The sequence below is a fragment of the Onychostoma macrolepis genome, chromosome 10, assembly GCF_012432095.1.
Source record: "Onychostoma macrolepis isolate SWU-2019 chromosome 10, ASM1243209v1, whole genome shotgun sequence".
In the NCBI taxonomy this organism is placed as follows: Eukaryota; Metazoa; Chordata; class Actinopteri; order Cypriniformes; family Cyprinidae; genus Onychostoma; species Onychostoma macrolepis.
In genome coordinates this window covers 12,970,647-12,989,678 of record NC_081164.1, presented here as the reverse complement: position 1 = coordinate 12,989,678, position 19,032 = coordinate 12,970,647, and the positions used below count along the sequence as shown (strand labels likewise).

Genomic DNA, 19,032 nt, shown 5'->3' with positions numbered 1-19,032 from the left:
CAAACCAACAACTGAGGTCGAACAAATCTGCAATGCAATAACAGTTAGGCAATTTCTGTGAAGACACTTAACGTCACTCCTAGCATCTGACATCTAGATTTGTTTTCTTCATCTTTCTGCTATGAAACCGAACAACGTTGACAATAGACACAATTATATAGAAACGAAGGAATCTAACTAGCAATCAACGCCGTTAGAAAGTCTTTGTGTGAAACATTAACACAGAGGTGTGAAGTAAATATAATCGAGGAAAGCATTTACAGCTTGATAATGTTGGTTAAGCCTACAGTGAACCTACAAACCTCTTCATATCGAGAGCCACTTAGACAACGGGGTCTCTGTATCTCGAAGCATGCGAAATGAAAATGTGTAAACACACTCAGCAAGACATGCAAATCACAGCAAAGGCATCTGCATTGCACAAACCGAGACTGCTAAAAATGACTCTGAGCAGGTCAAGAAGTTGTGCTGGAGCCCGACAGATGCCTGAAGCTGACCCAGTCTGCTGTGTTTTACACTAAAAATAGTAGTTTCTGAAAGTTCCCCTTTCCTTGCTTACTAATTCATACCACCCCCCTGAAAGCCTTCAAGTGTTACCATAAGTCGAAAAAGAAAAGCCTTCCTCACTCAGACCTGAAAAGGACAGAAACCACATCTTTGTTTGTTTTGTTGATTCTTTTTTGTCCTAAAATGCCACTGGCCTAGACGCTGGGGAATCGAAAAGGTCTTTATAAGGCTTCTGCTCCGCTGCAGTGCCCAAAACAATTTATATGGCATATTTTTTCAATAAAATGCTCAGCCCAGCTGTCCTGTCGGCAGCGAGTTTCGCCCACCAGAGAAAGCAGGTGTTAAAGGGCTAAATGGAGAATAAGGTCCTCTAATCTCCCAGGCAGGCAACCTGGGGATAGCCTTGCGGTGGTCCTGCCGAGCGGGCAAAAAGCTCAGCACGATACACAGTCACACGTTTTAAATTAACTATAGTGGGCTCCATGAAGGATAAGCTGCATTGTAACATCTGTGTGCTTTGAAACAAGAAGACTAAACAAAGTTTCCTGTTTCTTAGACAGAGAATATCCTTAATACACAAACAATAAAGGTGCGGTCACATTTACAGTTGTTCTGTAAATTTTCGCATTGGAAATCCAGTAATTTCAAAAGCAATCCAGACACATGATATCCTTATTACACAAACAATGAAGGTGTGGTCACATTTAACGTTGTTCTGCAAATTTTCACGTCGTGGTACTCTCGTGAACGCATGTCAAAGACTGACACGGAAGAGAAGGAATCGTTGAATGAAGTCATTATTTTTGTTTTCTTTGTGCACAAAATATTCTCGTAGCTTCATAAAATTAAGGTTGAACCACTGATGTCACATGGACTGTTTTAATGTTGTCCTTTCTACCTTTCTGGGCCTTGAACATGTCACATCTTAATTTGTGTTCCGAAGATGAGAAAAGGTCTTTCGGGTTTGGATTTTTGGTGAACTAACCCTTTAAAAAGAACTGACTCAAAAGAGTAACTAGTTACAATTATTTGCTGTAACTGGTTACAAAAAAACTAGTCAGTAATATGCCATGTCTAACGACAGATTGTACTGTATGTTTCTGATTCACTAAAATGAACCAGTTCATAAGTGCCATTTGCTCAGGAACCAGATTATTGTTTTGAAATGGTTCAAAACAATAATTTGTTTGAGAATAATACTGTACTGGTCAGAGTGTAGCCTACATGTTTAATATACAAAAAAAAAAAAAACAGCGCATGTTCGACACTTGCACAACACTCTTCGCAGCGTATATTTTTGAATCACATCAATCAATGCATTTGCATACTCGTCTAAAAGTATGTTTCTGGCCTAAAACAGAACAATGAATCAATCATCTTAACAGAATGAGGATGAATTTATGCACCCCTGCAGAACTCCAAACAATAAGCAGGATGTCAGACGTGCTGTTCTTTCATCCTTGCGTGTTGTGATTGGCTCCGGGCTTTGCCTGTCAGAGTTAAATCTTCAGCAGCAGGGAATCCTTCACACACCCACCAACAAACTGCCTGTGCATCCTGGTATATCAGCTAGCTGATGAAGCTCAACTGCGAACTAGCATGACGGAGGCAAGAGTATGGCGTTTTTAATCCTGTTTCATGGATGTAATCAGATGTTGTTAAATTGATATTAAAAGAGGCTGGGGACCACCTGCTGAGACCCTGGAGGACAACATCATGCACTAGAGAGGAATCATATGATTGAACATACAAAAACACATGTCCCTGTGCCAAGACGTCATTTTGTGAAGTATGAAAAATCAAAGACAGACATCATTATCTTGGCTTTTCTGTATTACTAGAGACTATATATGCAGAGAATCCATAGAAACCAAAATCACAAATGTCCATAATTAATAGTTAAAACTCATATTGTACAATACTCCTAGCATGTTCTGGGTGTTTATTATAATGTTAGATACATTGTTAGATTGACCCAAATCTATATAGTTGGTTTTCCATCTTCATATTTCCATGCAAATTTGGAATAGTGCATTAAAAACAAGCAAAACATGCTAATTATGGACATTTTGTGATTTTGTTTTCTATGGATTCTCTGCAAATATAGTCGCAAGTAATACAGAAAAGCCAAGATAATGATGTCTGTCTTTGATTTTTTGGTATATTACTGAATAGTTTTTTGTTTTTTTTTAAGATACACATTTCCATACAAAAACCAGTAAGAAAACAAACTCCGCTTTTTGAGAGAAACTATGACTGAATGTCCTAAATGTGCATTTTAGACTTTTCATTTGGTAAGAACACAAACTATGTTTAAACTATGATAGAACACATTTAACATATAAATTCTTAGATTACAAAATGTCCAAAATGTGCATTTTTAATTTATGAATTGTTCTTGCAATAATAAGAAAATGTATGATTAAAAAATGTAACAGTTATACTCCGTAATATGGATATTGCTTGGGTCCCTTCTTCAGTGTAAATGTATGGGATTATTCTATAAATCCCTTAATGTTTTATGGGATAAGGTTTTCTCCCATTATATCTGGTTTAGTGGCTAGAAAAGCTATGATACACCTTTCCTCAACAAGTCACATGCTATTAATGGTTTTGTTCAAATCCCTAACCACCAGCATGAGCAACAGTAGCAGTGATACTTGCTAGAAATCTGCTTGGCAATAACAGTTCAGCATGAGCTTTTAATTCACACAGACTGAAACAGTAAAATCAGTTTAGCTGTACAGCGCTCACACACTTGCCAAGATTAAATTCACTACAATCACATTCAGATCAAAAGCTATGTTAACCAGGAAAGACTCATTAAACCACTACATTGCATACTTCTTTGACACTGCGATGTAAAATGCACCAAGACGTACCTTTGATCAAAAACAACCTTTTCTGTATTGTACATCTATATGCACACCATTCACTACAAAATCAGTCCATCTGAAGGCCTATGAATAGATAATGCAGCTGAAAAAAAAATCTGTTCAGGCTGTTAGCGCAAATATGCTAAGTGCAAGAATTCTGTAAATTAATCTGACACTCACATTAATATTCCACAAGCGTATGCTTTTATATTAGAAAAAGAATGAAGCCTATTTGGAAAAAACTCTTCATTTGGAAACAAAAATTAATGGAAAGAAAGTGACCGAACACCCTTGATGAATTTAAACAACCTCCCACTTCATTGCAATTCACAAGAATACACACAAACACACACACATATTGCAAGTACAAGGTGGAAATAACCACATGCACATACATGCGCATAAGTCAACTTGGACTTTAGCGGAAACAAATGTCCAAGAACACCTGACTCCATTTGCATTCAAAGTCAGGTGTGTGACGGTGGGCCTGACGCCTCAGACAGGTGGCAGGTAGTCAATACAACTCATTGAATAATGGATGAGCATGAGGGTAGGATTACACACACACACACACACAATCTTAGGAGGATAAAGATCAACATCAGTGCTCAGCAACAGACCATATTCGTTTCTATAACAAGGACTTGTATTGATGGATTATTGTGTTCTGTGAAGCCACATGAATGTGGAACGGAACAAGCCAGAAGACAGTGTCTTAAACTAGACCACAGATGATCACTGGTTATGCATATGATCCCCTTGTGATTAAATGTCTTGAAGTTAACAACATTACAAAGTCATTAAGGTGAACTAAATTATATGGTTAAAGGTGCTTCCTGCCCTTGTGGGGATTCACACTATCACATTTCAAGTTACCTGCGTACAACTTGATCCTACCGCGGCACTATCACCTTATGTGCTGATTTCTGACACCTTCCTTCACGTCACTTGCTGTCACTTAGATGTTAATTTTTAAATGCAGCATTTTCTAAATATACAAGGTGGAGTAGTTAGTTTAAAAGCAGATATAATATGTACAAATTATACATGTATGCATTTAGCACACGTTTTTATCCAAAGCGACTTACGAAAGATAACAAAGCAATTTGTCAAAGAGCCAACAACAGTTGTAACACACAATACCAATGCGAGTGTTTGTGTGTGTGTGTACTTGCATTGGTTTGAGAGTGTGGGACGGTTAAGTGCTTACGGAAGAGGTTTGTCTTCAGCTGCTTTTTGAAAATTGTGATGGTCTCAACCAAAGGCGCCGATTTATATTTCTGCCGGTGGGTGCCCAACCTCCGTAACAGCTCCCTCTTCCAAGAAACACAGATTGCAAAAAATACGAGTCAAGTATTTGACAGTCATAAATACTGACGTTAACACACAGGGAAAATGTGTAAAGGATGCCTAAAGCAAAACGTGGGTAAATAATGTGTTGTGTTTTGAATAAAATAGCATTGACCAGTCGCATATCACGTTTTTACTTAGAGCTGTTGAAATAAATACCGTATTGTCCCGAATATAAGACGACCCTGATTATAAGACGACGATAACAATTAGGCTATCCAACTCATAGCAGCCTACCAAAATGTTATTATCAGTAGACGTGAAATCTTATTGTAGTCTTCAAATCTGGGTACTGTCTTATGTTTTAAAATCACTTACAGAGGAAGTTTGGTCCCATCAGGCTAACATGACAGTCACGATCATGCTGCTGTAAGCTTTTCTTTTTCATTTGTTTTCATTCGCGATCTTTACAACACACATTGAATTACATATTTCATGGCACACTCGTTTTATGCGTTTTTGGCGCCACCTATTGTTGTGGGTGTATTACTGACATGTCAAAGTCTAGACCCTGAATATAAGACGAACGCGTTTTTTCAGATGTATTTCCAAGGAAAAAACATCGTCTTATATTCGGGTCAATACGGTAAAACCAAACAATCTACACATAAAATGAAATTAACAGATGCAATGAGTATTCGATAAAGCCTGTGTGCATTCATTTGATTCTGCATTCATTTTCAACTGCATAGAGATTTTCACGGCGGCAATTAACAAATATTCAGATTTTTTTTCCTACTTATATCCTACTGCCACATAAAACTCATGCAAGCTACTGATAATGAAAATGGTTCAAACACAGATTTATCCAGGCCTGGTTCCAGAATTAAATACTGAGGGTGCTTCAAAATTAGTGAGTGTGCTCTAGCCTCAATGCACAAAAATGTTCACGTATATTTTTGTCTCGTCCATTGCTCTTTCGAGTGTGAATTCCGCATAAATATGCAGATGTCATTCCTAAAACTTTGCAGTGTGGTCAGGTTAGTATAAAATATTTGAAAATATTTGAAAAATACCCCGAGTTTTATTAAAATATATATACACATATTATTTAATTGCTTTCAATACTTGTTTAAATACCAGACATTTATGTCCAAGTGGTAAAGAAAAAGCTACACTGTGGTGTGCTGTTTAGTCAAAGGTCCTAATTTCTGGCAGACAAAGCAGTCTTATATTGTTTAAAAATCTGAAGGGAGAGGAAATTACTAATTTAATTCACTTCCATAATTGTAAAGCGTAAAAGCACACATCAATCAAGCACAAGTTTTTTCTTTTTTTTCTTTTTAAAAGCACTATTGGCCACATTAATGACAGGGTTTCACATTGCGTTTAGTCACGTGATCCAATCCTTAAACACCTCTGCTATTTTTTGGCTCTTTTCCTGGAAAGCACATCTGAATTTTGAAATATCTTTAACACTTTCATCATAGCTTGCATTTGACTTGAACCAATCTATATTTTAAGCCACATTACTTATGAACATTCAAGCATGAATGCTCAATCTTCTTCATAAACGCAGACCAATTCCTTATATTATTAAAAACAGTTGATTGTGTAATATATTGTGTAACTGTGTAATATAATGTATGATAGTTCCTTTAGGCAAGTGTGTGTTTGTGTGTACATGTCTTTGCAAACGATGAATTCATATTTGAAACCGAGGGAGTCTCACGGCCGCATCTGAGCTCTACTTTAAATCCTCTTCAATGAGTTGCATTTTCTCTCATACACTTTAAAGGGTTCGATGGGGACAAGCAATTAAAGTGCATCATCTGCTCATGAAAACACAAGCCTATTTCCTGCATAACATCTTGTGCTTTTCTCCATTAAAGCATGTGAAAAGGAAAAAGACGGAAGGGACGGCTCATTCTGTGCATTCATTTTCAAGTATTGATTAAATCAGAATGCAGCTTTCTGGTGATATTCACAGTGCCAGCTAACCTTGAGGATTTCACTGATGTTAGATCTATGGTGCTGGTCTCTCTATTATGCTGCTGGAAATCATGTCTGGAGCCTGGCAGGTTACAAAAACCAAACCATCCGATTTTCAAAATGATTTTTACTGCTGTGGAATTTTAAGCAAAACTGCAGTTATTTTTAAATCCTAATCTGCAGAGATTTATATATTTAAGTACTAAAAGTAAAGTACCACATTCAGAACACACACACAAACTCACACACTATTCCTATCATAATAGGGACATTCCATAGGCATCATGGTTTTTTGACTGTACAAACTGTATTTTATAGGTCAGAGTTTACTGGTGTTATTATACTCGTGGATACATTTGGTTCCCATAACATAGTGAATACCAGTACAAAAAAAAAAAAAAAAAACACATAGGAAGGATTTTTTTTATTTTTTTTTATTTTACAAACCCAATTCATAAACATGTTTTAATTGGAAAAAAATTGTGCATTCTTGTTCAATTCACACAAACCTATGTTGACCAGTTAGCTAACCTTAGCAACATAAAACATTGACAGAATTCTCTACAACATTTCAATTTATCCCACAAAAGCAAGGCTTGAATTTTTTTTTTTTTTTAAATGTTCAATGGAAGCGGGAATATAACTTGATTGAGCCTGTCAACTCCATCAACTAGTGGCCATCCTCATACAGTAATTAAGCCTGAGCCAGAAATATGGCCTGGAAGAAACTTGAGCCGTGGTGTTTTTTTTGTTTTGTTTGTTTTTTCAAAGAAGCCCAAAAATAGAAACTGTAGAAACAAGACAAATTGGACTTTAGCATGCAAATAGTATGATGATGTCACGGAGATCAAATTTCTGAAAGATTATAAATAAATAACATCAAAATAAAAATGTAAATAAATAAAATCAATTGAGCAGGATTATTTGCAGGCCTTTCAAAGACTTTGAGAATTATTCTGCCCAGATATCAGAATAATTAAGGAAAATCAGAGTATTCTGCAGGCAGTACTGAAAAATTGAGCATTGCGTTAGTTCAGGCAGGCCACGTCAGTCAAGCTCACATCAGCTGACGATCAGCTGTTCCTGATGTGTACCAATCTGGTTTCGACACATATTACAGCGGTCTATTTAAATCCTATTCATTCAGCCTCTCTTCTATTGCTTGGCTGCACGCCACTTCTAACTCCCTCCTCCATCCCCAACTCCTCCTAGCCGGGATTTATTTATTTAAATCGATATCTGTTGAGGTGTTTGAGGTCCATAGCAATCATCCTCTATGTATCTGGAGGTTTTCTACAACTCATGTTAAATTGTGAATTATTTTTATGGATGCATGATTACTGGATCTGTTCTGTTACCCCAGGGGGGTTTGATTTGCTGCTCTCCACTCTATGTCCAGGCATGGCTGCATGGACGGGCGCGTGGAGTTCGCCCAGAACAGAACCATACCGCCAACATTAACTGTATGTTTTTATTAATAAATATACTTTGACGAAAGTGGTCCTGTCTGAAGTGTAAGATGCATGTTGACTGAAGCATTAGATGCACAAGCAATTGGGTCGTTCTGCAGCTCAGGAGCTCTCGTGAGTCATTGAAGTAAAAGCTCGGGGCCAGTATGTGCAGAAGAGACTAATGGCTCTGAGTTTCCACATGCATCTTTACACGGAACAGGGGAAACATGTGATTTGAAATTTTATGACACCACTTACCATGTAGTATGGAGGAGGATGACAGGTTATAGAATTGCAGCAAAAGCACTTAGTCAAAATTAGTCTGACAGGATATCTATACATATATATATATATACATATAGATAGATAGATAGATAGATAGATAGATAGATAGATAGATAGATACACACACACACATAAATTCAATATTAAATTCCAGTTAGAAATAAAACAACTAAATAATGCATCAAGACCACTACATTCTGTTCCATTCAGCTACAGTAACTTCAGCTCTTTTTTAAAGCAATGTCACGAGCATCTGTACATTTGAAGCGGCAAAAATACGTCATGTTTACTGTCACTGTCGCGTGTGTGCGTGCACGTGTTTGTGAAATGTCACCATGGTTTTCCTCCCATCTCAGCAGCAGACAGGTGGGCAGAGTGGATGTGGCAGCGGCTCTCGAGTCGTGATGTGGGCTGAGAGAGCCTCTCCTCACCTGCCACAATCACTTTCTGTGTCCCGTATCTGACTCTACATCCCTCTCAAAAACATCTCCAACTACACAGACAGCTCTGCTTTCTCCACCCCATCTCTGTCCTTCAACATCTTTTCATTCAGAGTAGATTATATACTGCTCTGTGCAACTAATGAATGTATTGAATATAAACCTTTAAAGCATTTAAAGACATAAAGGCCTTCTGTGATAAATAGCTTTAAATAATGGATTCCTTTAATGCTAGAAGGACTAAACGAGTTCTGATGGTTGTTACTCTTTGAAAAAGCTTTTAAGTACTTTTTTTTTTTTTCGAGACTTCATCTTGGCAGCACCTTGGTCTATTGTGTGGCAAATCGAAAGTCAAAATGTCAGCCTTTACTTTTAGGCTAGACGGGCGACATTTCTGAAAAAGAATCAGAAGTAAGGAATATAAATGACTGATATATTTCAAGGTCTCGCTTGCAATAAAGACAGACATGAGAGAAGATCATCTGACCTTTTATCTAAAAGTTCGAGCGATTGAACCGTAGGGGAACAATAGGGATGCGAGGACACACACTGGAGACGGCGCATCTATCGAGCCGTAATGACTCTCCCATGGCAGCCATTGTGTGTCTGGACAAAGGCAGTTACCAGATGCTTTTATACTGGCCTTTCTCTTTGGGTGTAGCTCTGCCATCTGCTGCTCTGTGGTTGTGACATTCTGCACAGTGAATCCTATAAGTCCAGTGCTGTGAACTTTTCAGCCAAGCATTCCTAAGACTTTGTCTTAAATGCAGCTTTCCTAAATGTAAACGGATAATCCTCCCATAAATGAAAATTCTGTCGTCATTGACTCTTCCTCCATTGTATGGAAAAAACATCAACGGATACGGAAACTGTTTAGTTACCTTTTTTTTTTTTTTTCTCAATATCTATCTAACTTAAAAGGATATTTCACTCCCCCTCATGTCGTTCCAAACCTGTTTGACTGACTTTCTTCTATGGAACACAAAATAAGATATTTTGAAGAGTGGAGGAAACCAAAACACTTTGTTTCCTGCTGGCTTTCGATGTACAGACCAAAAATACAATGAAAGTCAATGTGAAACAAAACTGTCTTATATAAAAATATCTTCTTTTGTGTTCTATTATTTTAAAGAATGTTGGTTCCCATTGACATGAGGATGAGTAAATGATGACAGAATGTTATTTTCTGGATGTAGGTGTCCCCGACTAAGGATTTTCATAGTCGAATCCGAATTTTCGGATCTTGCTGATAGTCGATTGATAGTGCAATCATATGTTTGAGGGCGGGGTGCAAAATACTTGACCAAGAGTCAAGTCAGACATTAGACAATCATAATTACAAAAATAATGTTTTATGTTTTGATTAAAGGATAGTTTTGATTAACATTAAATGACAGCCAAACCCTAAGAATTCACAACATGTTTTACAATAGTGCTCTCATTATAACATTATGTATATGCGGTAGTTATTAATGTTCTGCATTTGAGCTGCGCACTGAAGATGACCGGTATAATGAAGCATATGATAGCAGGTTTTTAATCAATGGGATTTAACTCATTTATGTCATATAGAATACGCTTTGTTAATTATACAACATAACGTTAATATGATGACTTATAGGCTATCTGCACAAAATGCCCCGAATGCGAACGTGTGTCTGCGCGGCTCTGAATTAAATCATTTTGTGGACACGTTCTCCATAGCAACTAAACTCTAAAAATTCACAGCGTTTTTTATTATAATAGTGTTCTCATTATAATGTTATGTATATGACAGTCCCAGTCATAGTTATTCATATTCTGCATTGTTGCTTGTCCTGCTCGCGCGTCGCGCTTAAGAGATAATCACCGTAGTACTACAATGAAGCGCTTTACTGCAGCGCAACTCAACCAAATGCATTTTATACAAGATAAATAACACATAGCCTACACGATATATATATATATATATATATATAAACCAGCTGAAATGTTTTGAAATGACTTGTACCCTACCTGATCAAAAAAATCCAGTATTTCACTCTGCCTGTGTCAATTTGAGTCTTGTTAAAGATTTAAATCCCTGCCGCCAAAATGCTCCTCTGTCAGTCACGGATTATGGAAAGTGAAACTTAAATCTATAGGGGTGGTTGGATTTATTCACATACTTTAAAATGTTTATATTTATTTAAAGCTTCTTTCTTTTCAGATTATTATTCACAGCATGATCTTAATAGGCTGTATATTAACTTACTGAGAACACCAGTAGTTCTATGTGAAATCAGACCCCCATATAGCCAAAATGGTATGATCATAACACCTCTGTGAATATTCGACCAGATTGGTAGTCGAATCAGGCTCCTCCTATCGAAGTATCGAATCATCGACTATTCGGGGTCACCCCTATCTGGATGACTGTCCTTTTGAGTCCTATCCTGATCTACACCACTAGATGAGCACATATGCTTCCTAAAAGAATTCATCAAGATGTCCCACTCTGACCTGACAGAATTTAAAGGGAGCTCAGGAATCCGGCATGCCAGAGTAAGGCCAACTGGAGGTGTTGTTGATTAGGTTCAGATAACATTATCTCTAACTCTGCCAACAGTTCCTGCCTGGTGATAGACTATGAGATTCCCCATATATCTTTGTAGAGTGTTCTTGGATTAAGAGAGAGAGAGAGAGCAGAACACAACACAACACAGGATTTTAATGAATTAAATTAACAAGAACTTCATTATATACCATATCATGACTCGAGTTACATAAATGTGCTGAATTAGACATTTAAATTTACACTCTGGAAGATTTTGCATTTAATTTTGTATTAAAAATTAATTACAGTCATTGCATACAATCTTTGTTCAAAACTGTGTTCTTGTCTTACCTCAAGTCACTATGGTAATGATTTACAGTATATTCAAAGGTGTTGGGTTTAATTGGAGACAAAATATCTGTCTACTGTCATCAGTTTCCCTTGTGAAAAAGAAGTGTGCTTAATTGTATTAAATGTGCACTTCAAAAAAATTGGATATAGTTTAAATATACTAAATTGCAACCTGGTTGTTACAAATGTGTGATTAAAAATATGATTAAAGGTATTACATACAAGTTTACACACAAGACCAATTTCAAAGACAACATACAGGACTTAATATAAAATAACATAAAGACTGACGTACTTAGGTCCCATTTAAGTTGGTCAAAAAACACTCTAAAGTTCAGCTAATTATATTCACCAAAACAGTATTCTTTTTTTTTTTAAAATTGATATTAATATGCAACATTGCATTTAGTTTGCACTTCAGTACATTACACTTTTATTATAATTCCTCTTTTTCGAAATATGCTGAAGTGTAATAGTTTTGTGCATTTATGACATGTCGACAAAGGAATATAGGTCTGCCTACTATAATAGCAGATTTGCTAATTACTTTTCATCACACTATCTGAATTCTAAAATAAAATTGTGTAAAACATTGCTGGAGTGCAGATGAAAGAGAAACGATTGAGCAAACGATCACAATACAGCAGTTTTCAATAACTACACATTTAACAAAGAATGATCACTGTATTGTTATATTGTAACCAAGATACAAATATACCACTTCAGCAGGTCCCATCCCTATTAATCAGTCTAAGTTACATTTTGCCCTACATTTCTGTAGGCTTCCTTCTCTAGAGAAGCTACCAGGAGTTATAACAGAGTTCAATTCAATTAAGCTAAATTATTATTATTATTATTTTTATTTACAATGTTTGATAGATGGGGTCTGATAAATAATCAGCAGCCAAAGGTAGTAGCCAACCGAATGACAACAGAATCCTTGTGTTTTATGGCTGTTTTTGGCTCCGATCATCAGCAGTCACTGTGATGATTCATGGAAATGCTCACAGACCCAAACAGACAGACGGTGATCAGATCCCTCAGCACAGCAGAAGAGTCCAGCTCTTGAGGAATATACAGAGCTTCAGACAGACACACACAAACAGAACAGGAGTTACTGTCTCTCCCGGAGGCTTCAACATTGCATTCGAACAACTGGGGCAGAAAAAAGCCAGCCACAGACACTCAAAAAGCAAGAGGAAGAGAAAAAAAAAAGAACAGCCAACAAAAGAGCATCACTTGGGATATGAACAGAAAAAGTTTCTCTTTGATTCAAGGTTAACTCAGGATATCCTACTCTTTGTTACATTTTCAAAGATCAGAAATGGCTGCACTTTTAATACAATTCCAGGACTTACACAAGCTCTTATGCACATCCCATTACCGTATGCTGATATGAAATACACATGAGAAAAAAATATATATTGTATGAGTACAGTGAGAAAAATCATCCTGTCCAAACTGTTTAAAAATAAATAAAATCAGGTTTTCCACATAATTCAATAATGCAATACATAAAAGTACAAACTGGAGGTCTAAAATGCATAACTGTGTCATATTTATCCATAATGTATTTTTTTTTTTACAACACCTGTAGTTCCTACAGACCCCTCTGCTTTCATGCAAACTACTCTGTTGGGTCACTTGCGAGGTCACATGAAAAGTGTGCATCGAAGCCCAGACCTCCATCATGACCACAGATGGCGGCAGGAACGAACCAGAGCGATATCTGTCCACATCCCTCAGTCTTAAAACTCAGTGATGCATATTTAAACCTGAGCTGCTTTGCATTGCCTTCATAGGTGACATTATGGAGAAGCTTCCGGAGAACTTCGTAATGGGCCCCAGTGTGTGCGATCACAGTGTTTTTGCTGCCAACCATGGCAGATGGGTGACTGTAATGAATGAGCTGTGTGTGTGGGTTGTGTGTGTGTGTGTGTGCATTTGTAAAACAGGCTGTGAAATTCATGAAATATTTTTTTTTTAAGTCTTTGTCGCCTTTTCTTTCACTGTCTCAATGGCTCTGCCGTCTATGTGGTTTTTAACCTTGGTTTCACTTTATACAAGCCACTCCAGACAGGGAACAGACACACTTCAATTTTATTAGTGAATCGCACAGAATGAGTGTAATTATACTTGGGTTTATAATGTCCTCGAGATGGGTGCGACTTTGTTTTTAGATGCCGGATTTCACAGAGATCTATATATCAACTAGAACATATTGCTCTCTGCGAATTAAAACACTCCATAAACTTTTAATGAAATTACTTTGTCCTTACTTCTGTTACTAGACAAACTAATCCACAGCATCTAATAGGCCTATAAAAGATATGTGCATGAAAACAAGGCATATAAAGAATTAATTAGACTTTAGCACCAGCACAAATGAACAAAAATAAATAAATAAAAGCATAAAAGAGAAAGCCCTTTTAAGCTTGTTTGCAGTGCAAAAAGTATACAGTACAAGTCAAAAGTTTGGATTAATTAACGGTTGTTGTTTTGTTTTTTGTTTTGATTTTTGGTCTCTTATGTTTGCCAAGGCTACATTTACTTTAAAATGTAAAAACTTTAAGATTTTTTATTTAAAATAAAAAATTTTAGATTTTCAGCAGCCATTACTCCAGTCTTTAGTGTCACATGACCCTTCAGAAATCAGACATGTGTTTTTTATGATCAAATAAAAAAGCCTTGTTGAGCAAAAGAAAATCCTTTAAAAAAAAAAAAACTGTTGACCGGTAGTGTATATATAAAGAGAATCTTATTCTGGATCCAAAAAAAAAAAAAAGGTTCGCTATGGGAGAGTGGCAAGTAAGTAGACAGGAAGTCCCTATCCAAAAAGAGGAAGTGTCAAAGCACCAGATTGTAAAAGGGATTCGGTCTTTATCACAGCTTTCAGACTGAACAGATAGAGTCGGTGGATTGATTCTGAAGAGCGGGGAATTAATTGAAGATGGGGTGAGGTGCCGTCACAGTCTGGTCTGCTCAGAGAAGGGAAGCTAAAGGTCACAGGGGAAATGATATTAGCTCTTCACCTTGAGATTATAGAGCGATCTACCCTCTGATAAAGCCGAAATGTTCTTGACAAGGCCGGGGATGGGGATAGAGATGGGAAGATTGAGCAAGACCGATTGAGGAGGGAAGATATATTAGTTAATTATGAAAAAAAGATGAAATGAAGTTCATATGCTTTGCATATTAAAAGAACAGACATGTTATGACAAGATCTTGTGAGGTTGAGGCCAGACTGCAAGAATCATAGCCTCTGATGGTGCGGCAAAGGTTGAACGCTTGAATAAGTGAATGGAAAACTAATACTCTGAGTGAGAGGAGAGCCCATGAGGAACGGTTTAGAAATAATGCAGGAGTAAAAAGATGACTGACACTATTAAAAACCAACCCACCTCATACCAGGCACACAGAACAAGACTGACCTTTTCAATCACGTAGTTTAGTTTATTTACAGTCCAGCGCAGCTCTGCCGAAGTTTCAACATTCAGAATAGCAAGAGTCAGCAGCCGGAACAACAAAATGAGACCGTTAAAAAGAATCATTAATAAATTACCGCTCGCTTCCACAAGACTTCTTCAAAGTTTGTCCTTGAGTTTAAACAGCATTCATGAGAGATACAAAGAATCAGACAGAGAAAAATTTGCATCAGAGGGGAACAGGTTACCAAATCACATCTTATGCTCATCAAAAAGGACTGTCGCTCCTTTCATTTAAACATTTTGAAGGGAAAAAACGCTGACATTAAACTCTAAGTGGGTAATTTTCAATCTAATCACATACACCAATTAAGCCTGTGAGCTTTAAACCAAACAGCCACGATCACAGAGCGCAAGAATCAAGTGTTGCACAAGTTTGTCTGAGCCCTGACTCCCTTCGTGGCAGAAAAAAAGCTATTGTACCATTAAAAGAAAAGACGTGGCCTCGTTAATGTGGAAGGGGAAAAGATATGACATTCACTCTCATAGCTTTGCAGAAAATGAGCGTTTTTAAATTAGGCGGCAATCCAAGCCTCTTCACTTTTCGAAGAGTTTCTACTTGAATTAATGGACCGAGGTGAGAAAAAGCAAAAAGATGTTAGGACAAATGCATGAAAGGTGCCGCGTGTGAATGAAAGGACCACAAAGTGAATTTGGCTGGGGTTTAATTCATCAGCAAAACCTTCCCCGCCTCTACCACCAAGCTACGGAGATCATATGCCAATGCGTGCCAGTCGGAAAAAAAGCAGACAATGTTTCTGCCAATCAAGCTGGGCATCCCTCAGGGCTACAAGAGCGCCTGGCATGAGTTATTCTGCCTCATGTGTGTGCGCGTGTGTCCTTAAAAGGCCTTTGTACATAAATCATCACAACACCTTGAAAACTGAACAGCGTGCTTTGGGGTAACAAGAGTGGCAATAAAAAAATCAATTAATGGTTCTATGAAATGTATCAGTGAAGCTGAGAAAAAACCTCACGGAGAGGGAGTGAGAACGAGACGAGGAGGGAGGCGAGAGCTGTCTGGCAGTGCGGTCACGTATACACTGGCTGAACACTGGGCCTCGGCGGGGCCGAGCGAGGGAGAGTGTGGCTAGCTCAGCGCCTTGCTCGGTTTAATTTAGCCAGACGTGACTCACATGAGGGTGATGGGTGCGGGGTGGTGATTAAATCTAACCTGCCTCATGCCTCAGCCGCCGAGATGGCAATGAAGATCACAGTGGCCAGGTAAGGTGCTCATTTGGTCCAGATTAGAGCTAACCTCCTCATCCTGGGGGAGAGATGACACAGTCACATCCAGATCATCTGCTTCTCCTTTCTGGCTTATTAGGTTAATGGGGCTCCAGCCGGGAAAGATGGAGAAAGGGTGGACAGGAAGAGAAACGGTAGCTAGAGGTGAGGGTAGATGGAGATTATAGAGTTACGAAGGAAGAGAGGTTAGGGTTATCCAAATACTAGCCGATACATAGAAACTCGGTTTTCAAAAATAGCAAGCCGTCTATCTAGTGAGCAACCTACATAGCGAGCTGCCTTTTAATGCGGCCTTACTACACTTTTCGTAACTTAGTACACTTTTCATTCGTTAATCATAAATCAAATCAAAGTTGTTGTTTTTTTTAATACATTTTCATTTGTTTTGAAATTTATATACATTTGTTGTGTCTTAGCAGTCCTCATACTGCTAAGACACATTTATATGCAAACACCATGTAAAAGTGAATTTTACATCCGATGTCCCCTTAAAAAATGGTTATATGACAATCAACTCAATCAATTAATAGAAGAAAACTCTGCATCTCAGAAGGCACCATACTTTAAGGAACAGCCATTGTGCTGAGACCATTCTGCCTATGGAGCTCACTAGGTTTTTGAACAGAGCGAAAGAGCAGGGATCGAGTGAAATACTGCATGTGCAAACATGCATGAAGGAGAAATAGTTTGATACAGAACACAGAACAGGAGAGAGAGAGAAATACACAAACGTTTGAGTTGGTGACTCATGCAGCGGGGATGGTAGGCTCTTCCGATCAGCAGGAAGATGTTCCGTTGGCAGAGATGTGAAAGAGGAATATAATCCAATTACTCTTGTTATCAACATAAATCTGCTCTTTACCGCAGAAGCAGCAGGGAGGGATGTGGATTTACCCATCATCGTATGAACCACTCCCTTTCTCCCAGCTCTCACAGGCACATTTACCATCTGATTTATTGATAGAAAGCGGCTCCGTGTTGTTTTTAAGTGGATTTGACTTTCCCTGATTTCATGTGACACTGATGTCAGGTGCTGACACACATGAGAAATTCAAGGGAAGGAACGGCGTTACCTAAAGCAAAAAGGGATTTTTTTGAGTGGAAAATGTAAGGAAATGTGTCAAATGGGACTTTAAATAGCAAACGAACATCTAATCTTTGCTACATTGGTTTTGCGATTGTGTTTCTGAAGAATGTGCCATCCATTACACCCACTGAACAGAAAATCTTTATAAATTTCTAGGCTGAGTGAGTAAAAATGTCTTTATTTTAGAGATGTAACTCAGAGAAAGAGGTAAAATCCCCAAAATAAAATTAGATTGTGATGCACTCATAGACCTACCATATTAACCACGCCATGCACTCTTATGCATGTTTGTTTATATGTGAACAAAGTCTAAATTAAAACTTTTCATTATATAAAGTGACTGTATCTCTTCACAAGACTTGCATTAAACTACTCAATTCTTATGGATTCATTTTACGATGCCTTGTGTTTTATATTTTGAATATTCAAATAATATTTGAATATAATAATACTTCATTTTGTTTACCTGGATTTTCAATGGAGGGATTGAAACCAATAAGGTTTCAGTAAAAATACATTTTGAAGATTAACCGATCATGAGTTTGGAACAACATGGAGGTAAGTAAATGATGACAGAATTTTCATTTTTGTGTGAACTATCCATTTAAGGGTAAAACGGAATCAAATATTAAAATGGATATATATTTACTAAAATAAAATAAAATAAAATGAGCTCTAAAAAGTTCTAAATTCTAAATCTAACTCAAGCAATATATGTGTGCAGATGCCACTTTTTTCCTGATGCAATGAATTCTCTGCATGAAAGAGAAAGTAACATTTCAGTCTGTTTTAAACTTTGATGATGTGTTACATCAAATATTCGATCAAGTTATATCCTGCCATGTCTCATGTTCGGAACAATTATACTGCAGATTCCAGTCTATTTTGTATTCTCTTTCTTTGCGTATGACCTTGGCCTGCCTTTACATGCTGCTAGGGCTCTCGAAGACGTAGCGGCCCCATAAATGAGCATGCAGAAGGGATCTAATGAGCCGCCTAAATGAGCTTTGGATCCTGCTTTAAAGAATGTCAGCTTTGAAACTCCACGGGATCACTTCAAGTCAGAACGACAAAAAGATTTGATGCTTAAAATATTTGCCTACACTATGGAATGTGATTTAAACAAATCTACGATATTCATCTCTTTGGGGCTTAACGTTTCACAACACGTAAAAGCAAAATTTGGTTTTTACAAATCAAAACCACATCATAAATCTTCACAAGTACAAGCGCACAGAGGGTGTAAATACAGTACTTGTGAAAATCGTAACTGATTAACTTGACAGATAGCGGTTAAATCACATTGTTAGTGTGTGATATTGGACCATTTGATAAGCCCCAATGTAATGAACAATTTGCATGAGTGCACAACAACAATACATTCCAGATCATCACCAGGATACTCTTCTGTTCCGCCCTCCCTACATCTCTCTTCAAAGACAACCGACTCTATTGAAGCGGAAAGCTGTTGAAAGAGGGGGCTTGATTTGAACATGTGCCATGGT

At 37.5% G+C, this 19,032-nt stretch overlaps 1 protein-coding gene across 8 annotated transcripts in view; it reads right to left on the bottom strand.

The window, feature by feature from the left end:
• Positions 1-19,032, bottom strand: part of cadm2a (cell adhesion molecule 2a) — a 423,456-nt gene that overhangs the window by 383,695 nt on the left and 20,729 nt on the right. For 2 of the 8 annotated variants that reach the window (XM_058788806.1, XM_058788807.1), the window contains exon 1: positions 4,594-8,458. The exons of 5 other annotated variants lie outside the window; for them this stretch is intronic. The gene's annotated coding sequence lies outside the window, so the exon portion shown is untranslated. Of the gene's footprint in view, positions 1-4,593; positions 8,459-19,032 lie in introns of those variants that run through there. One more of the 8 variants, XM_058788805.1, reaches the window with a different exon arrangement.